This window comes from Columba livia, chromosome Z (genome assembly GCF_036013475.1).
Source record: "Columba livia isolate bColLiv1 breed racing homer chromosome Z, bColLiv1.pat.W.v2, whole genome shotgun sequence".
Classification (NCBI taxonomy): domain Eukaryota; kingdom Metazoa; phylum Chordata; class Aves; order Columbiformes; family Columbidae; genus Columba; species Columba livia.
In genome coordinates this window covers 17,455,471-17,461,536 of record NC_088642.1, presented here as the reverse complement: position 1 = coordinate 17,461,536, position 6,066 = coordinate 17,455,471, and the positions used below count along the sequence as shown (strand labels likewise).

The window sequence follows — 6,066 nt, the reverse complement described above, 5'->3', positions numbered from 1 at the left end:
CAGAGCCAGACACACAAGTTAGCACAGGTCTAAGCCCAAGAGGTGAATGATCTGTTATGCCCGTTCTTCCCAAGAGTTCAGGGCCCTGTGGCACGCCGGGCTCCCCTGCAGCCTCTGTGCAGCACACGCCGCTCACACAGGCTGAGCCCAGGATGCTTTTTCCAAATGCTGCTGAGCGCAGAACTGTGCGACCCCTTCACATGAGGGTGTGTTTTTTTAAAGGCATCAAGGAGATTGTCCCCTCAGGACTGAGGAGCACAGAGTCACCTCGCACATGTGCGTTCCAGCCATCTGAGCCTGAGGTGAAGGTGTATTAGTGTATCAGTGATGGTATACCGAAGGCATGCAGTGTCATATTCTGCTTCAGACTGGCTCCAACACTCTGATATATATACGTGCTGAAGAGCTTTCTAGGTAGACACTTTTGCCATTCTCTTTTTAAAGAAGCTCCTTGTAATATCATATAATCCTTGCATCAGGCCATCAGACCCAGCTCTGCTGCATTTGTCAGTGGCTCATGTCTGTCATGGACATGGCAGACAGTGACATCAACTGTCCACTGGTGCAATCCCAGCTGGTGGAGTTCTAGTTCTGCATTTTCTCCCCAAACTTTCTTTCCTTCTGCCTAATGCTTCTTCTCTGTGGTAGCCAAAGCCTGAGACAGGAGGTGGCAATGGAGCTGACAGTGCACGACAAAGCATGTGGCTTCCACTGTTGCACTTCAGTCAGCCCAGAGTCACCATGGGATTCAGCTCTGTGCACAGCATCCATTCCTCATGTTTGAAGCTGCATGGGTCACGCAAGAAGACACAAGTGTGGCCAATCTTGTCAGTGCAACCATCTGTTAATAAACTTCCTTCTTCCATGAAATGTGCAGGAACCTAACCTCTTGACTTCCTGCAAATTTGATTTAAATCTGCAAACTGGTTCAAAAGTCACCAGAGTGACCGACAGAGGCTGAGACTGCATAAGCTCAGGAAAGTAAGGTAAACAATGGAGAAATGAGAGAGAGAAAGAGGATAAAGATTTTGCTGGGACCTTACAGATTGAATATATGTAGACCCTCATAATCATCCCGCTGAGCAACATCAGTCATCTGTCAGTAAATGGATTCTGACTTCCATAATGCAGAGAAAGGGTGCTTAAGAAACCCTGAAAATCCAAAGGATGCCCTAAAAAGATCACATTTAACACCAACTCTGAGACAATAAATGGAGAAAACAATACTGTGGTACAAGGAAATTATTATTTTTATTATTATTATTAATAATAATAAGAAGAAGAAGAAGAAGAAGAATGCCAAACATCCTTCTGCTTCTAAAATAAACTTGGACTGCTTTTGAAGTCTCTTTCCATTTCCCAGACCCAAAAATGAACAGAAGGGAAAATATGCAAATGCTAAGAGAACATTTATTTTTAAAATTGTCTGGCTATTTGCTACAACATCAGAGAACTGAATAGCTAAATATTGTGTGTCAACCAAAAAAGGAAATGACAACTGAGCAAAAGTTATTTTTGGTGGCAACTATATGTATAAACAACAACAAAAACAAAGACCTGTCATATCGAAAACAGAGTTTATTGTGTTTTACCTTCTGACCCAATAAGGAAAGCAGTTCTGTTTCCCAGCTGTTTAGTTAGCCCGACCTACCACCTAAGTAGATGACAGAGCAAGCTGCAACCATTATACCATCTTCTGGGAAGGATTATTGTCACTGCAGAAGAAACAGTGGTAAAATACTGAGAAGCAGTGATGAGGTTTAAAAAAAATAAGCATAATTATTTTGTACACTCTTCCTCAGCAATCAGATATAATCCTTCAAAGCTGAACAGCTTCCCTAAGCAGAGGACAAACCAAACTCCATAACCCATTTGCCTACTGGCTCCCCTCTGCGCTTCCTCCCCTTCGCTCTTTCCAGGATGTGACCAATGTTGCCAAGAATGGCTGAGACTAAAGACAGAACACGATAAACTTGTTTTTCCATGTACCATGGAGTGAAGACACATTTCCATCTGGCCAGCTCACGACGCCATTCCACAATTTTTGGTTCAAAACTCTCTATGACCATCACAGAAGAATTATTGCACTCCTGTCTCACTCCAGCACCATGTTCGAGCCTGCTCTCTCTGCTGCTAAGGGCCTCTTTCTAAGAAGTCCTCCCGCCTTCCTCTCTTTCTCTTTCAGACAACATGAAAATCTGCAAGAGAGATGGTGTGAGGTCCCAAGAGCACAGTAGTTCACATTGGTGTGCACATCCTATTCTGTGTGCAGGTAACAAACTCTGTGTAAAACACTTCAGTGTGTTCTTCAGGAGGATATTTCATCTTTAATTTTCTTTTTCTCTTCTTTCTTAAAAAAAAAAAAATACAAAAGAAAAAAGAAAAAAACAAACAACAACAAAACTCATCTGCTGTGAGGTACCACCACCTGAGGTTTTCTTCAGTCTTCTCCTTTCTATGGCTGGTTAATGAGGTTGAACCTCTTCAGGTTCTGAGCCAATACCACATCTGATTTCCCGTCTTCCAGATTAGGTCAAATGGTGAGTATGGCACTACTTTGGTGGGAAAAACTAGAAGCTGCAAGGCAAAAAAATAATCAGGAACTAACCAAAAGAGATGAAATGGAGGGAGGTCTATTTAATGATGGGACTAGTATTGTGAAATGAAACTAGGTCAGATGTGGAGACCCAGACAGCTATTTATATCCGCACTTGTTAAAGCAGATGGAAGCAACCAATAAGGCAGCCACATACAGGCTGCAGCCAAGACATGGGGATTTGTACAGACTGTTATCAGTACTAACTATGTGCCTTCCGCAACCCAAATCTCCTGTGCCTGGACAAGTAAGCCTGAGCTGTATCTCAAGCTAAGCATTTTCTAAAGGTCCTGGGGTTTCCAGGGCTTTCTCTAAGTGGCTGAAGCTCATTTAAGTCAGAGCCATAAGTTGACACAGAGCCCGAGCTGAACATATTGAAGTAAAGGCTTCATATTTTTGCTCTGCAGTTCCTATAATCTACTACCTCTGTCCATATAGCAGGCAGCTCCACATTGCCCCAGCCAGAGCTGAAGAAGAGAGAGGGTCCCTGACACACGTTAGATGAGGGTGAAGTGGTTCCGTTACAGCAGACGTGGATTCAGAGGGCGCAGACAGAGGATGCACACAACAGGCTGCAGGAGGAGTGCTCACAGTGAAAAAAACCTGCAAAACTGAGAGAGGAAAATTGTACAACTACCTGGGTTTACAGATCACTTGGATCAGAGAGAAGAAAAGCTGAGTATGAGAAGCAGTACTGTTCCTCTCTTCCTTGCCTGCTGATGTAGTTAGTGCTCCTGAGGTATCAGCCAGGCAGGGAGCCTGAGCAGGGGAATTGGTAGAGATTCCTCTTCCCCACACAGGCAAGAATTTCTAGGTTTGAGCCTGGCCAAGGCAAGGGAGCAGACAGAAAAAGCTCCTGTGAAAACAAGCAATAGCTGGAAGGCTCCTCAGGGAGGAATCAGCAACAGTGGCGAGCTCCAGTGGGTTTTAATGAGAAGCTCAGGGACTAGGTGTAATTTGTGACTGGTCTGGACACAGCTCCCTCAGCACTGCCCTGTACCAGCCCAAACCAGATTTTTCTGATTTCCGTTCAATATTGCAAGTGTTTTCACATGATATAAAATCTTTAAAAACATGGGAAGGAAAGACAAAGGCTTGAGCCAACTTCCCACCCACCAGATATCAAATTTCCAGCAATCTTTTTCTACTTCCAAAATTGTTCTCCAGTGTGTTCAGAATCACCTTTAGTGCCCAAAGCCTGTTACTAGTGCCTAAACAACCAGCAACACTCATTTGACACACTGGTGTTTAAATGTGTGTGTTGGAATGTATTGTATTTACCACTGTACTTCTGCTGCCAATGTCCAGCTTTCTCAGCACCAATCATCTGCAAAATATGAAAGAAGAATCATCTACATGTAATGCTTTAAGCTGATAACAGGTTCAGGGTCAACAACTCTTAACATATCAGGATTACTGTGCTGATCATAATTGCCTTTAGGTTTTTTACACTGCTCTGCCAAAATTATCCTTTTTCTTTTTCCTGATTATTTGACACTGATCTAGAACCTTCGGCACCTAATGTTTTTGTTGCCAGAAAAGTAACAAGAGGTACTGCCTTATTACTTTACCACTTTTGTTGTCCAAATCAAAATATTCTGCCATTTCCCACTAGGAGAAATAACATTACAACACTTTCCCTCACAGTTTAAAGAGGAACTTATATCGGTGCAGTGCTCATGTACCTACTCCATGCAAAACAGGAAGGACTATGTTTGAGGTATGTCTTTATATAAATGTACCTTGTGTCCTATGTGATCTCATATGTACGTGGGTTGAAACATAGCCATGCCACTGTTCAGTTGCCCACAACTAACCTATGTAAAGCATAAGGATGATATCAGGTTCTTAGCTGATAAAAACCACCATCATTCTGTCGTCTTCCATGTTTTTTCCATCATCCCCACTGTATGCACCTTAAGTACAGAGAAGGAAATCTAGGAAGGGTCTGCCCCTTCTAGAAGCCTCATATTTCCTTTCCCAGTGATGCTTCTTCCATTGAATTTCTCATCCCTTCCTACCCAAAACACCTGTTTTGAACTCCAGACACAAAGCTTTGTTTCAGAATGAGATGGAATTACACCTACAGGAAGGCCTGGTGGTTTGCTGTGCTGCACAACATATAATTAGCATTAACAGCAAAAACAAAATTAACCGAAGGACAGTTTATTCTGAGTAACTACGTATCTGGTGGAATATGAACTTAAACATATTGAGTCTAAGATGGATGTTTTTAACACTGAGTTTGATTGCCTATGTAACAATTTATCAAAGACTGCTATAGATTCACTATGACTTGAAGTCTTTAAAACATGATAGGATAGTCTTTGCAAAGTCATGCTACAGCCAAGCATCAACTGCTTCATGCAAAAAGCACTTTGTAGCAGTCTGTATTGGCTGTATATGAGAGGTCTGACCCAAAGGTCAGCCATGGTCCCATCTAGTTTCAGGTCTACAAACCGATCATGTGGAATGCCCCAAGCTGGATTCAATGCCATTGAAGACTTAAACCAATAGACACTCTGGCCCAGAGAGTGAGCTCAATATGCCCAAGTCCAAGATGCAGTTAAGATGTGTGGAAAGGCTCCCTTTGACATCTGTGAGTTTTGAATGATATCCTGAGAGGGTGGGTGCAGTGCAGACAGTATGCAATGACCAGGCATTTCACTTCTAGCAAGTATTAGGGGACACTGCCCTCAGACGGTCAAGATGGAGTAGGTAAACACTTCCTAATTCTTAAAACACACTTTAAGGCATGGCTTAACAACTAGCTAAATACATTTCAAGTAATGCACCATAAATAAATTTCTCCGTCATACTGGACTGTGGAGGAAAATGGTCATTTCTTTGTCCACAGCCACCAGTAACCCAGAATGCATATATTTGACCTTAGAAAACATGAAGACTTACAACAAAGGTCGAATGCATATACTTGACCTTAGAAAAATGAAGACTTACAACAAAGGTCAGGGTGAGAGACAAGAAGCCCTATCACTCTGCCAGCTTCTTGCCATTTTTGCTGAGTTCAACCAAGCAAGGACAACAATGTGCACTACAGAATCAGGCCTTCACCTGAAGAGGAAGAACGGGGAGGAAATAAAAAGGAAAACTCCTGCTCCACATAAAACCTTTGTACCATAGCTAAATTTGTCTAAAAAGTTAACGTTAGAGAAATGAAATGGGCACTGAAAATTCCTCCATTAGTTGAGAGAATATGAATTAATATCAGATATAGAATATAATTACATTTTTATAGCATCTTTTATGCTCAAGGTATGAGAGTGCTCTGCACAGTGTGATACTGAGGATGCAGTAATAGGTTATGCCACAGCTCAGTGAGAACACAGGGCACTGGGGAAGAAGTCAAATTAGACAAGGCTACAGGAGCAGATTTAGGCTCCTTCTACAGGTCTGGTATTTATACATTTTCTGCATAATATATATTGTTGTGTCATTCCAGAAACAGCAAC

The 6,066-nt window shown here is 42.3% G+C and overlaps 1 long non-coding RNA gene across 1 annotated transcript; it reads right to left on the bottom strand.

Annotated features, from left to right (window-relative positions):
- Positions 1–1,560: 1,560 nt before the first annotated feature.
- Positions 1,561–5,580, bottom strand: LOC110361189 (uncharacterized). Its single transcript, XR_010469245.1, has 2 exons — positions 3,021–5,580; positions 1,561–2,577 (listed from the first exon to the last, which is right to left on the bottom strand). It is a non-coding gene; the product is annotated as an uncharacterized LOC110361189 (long non-coding RNA).
- Between the last annotated feature and the right edge of the window lie 486 nt (positions 5,581–6,066).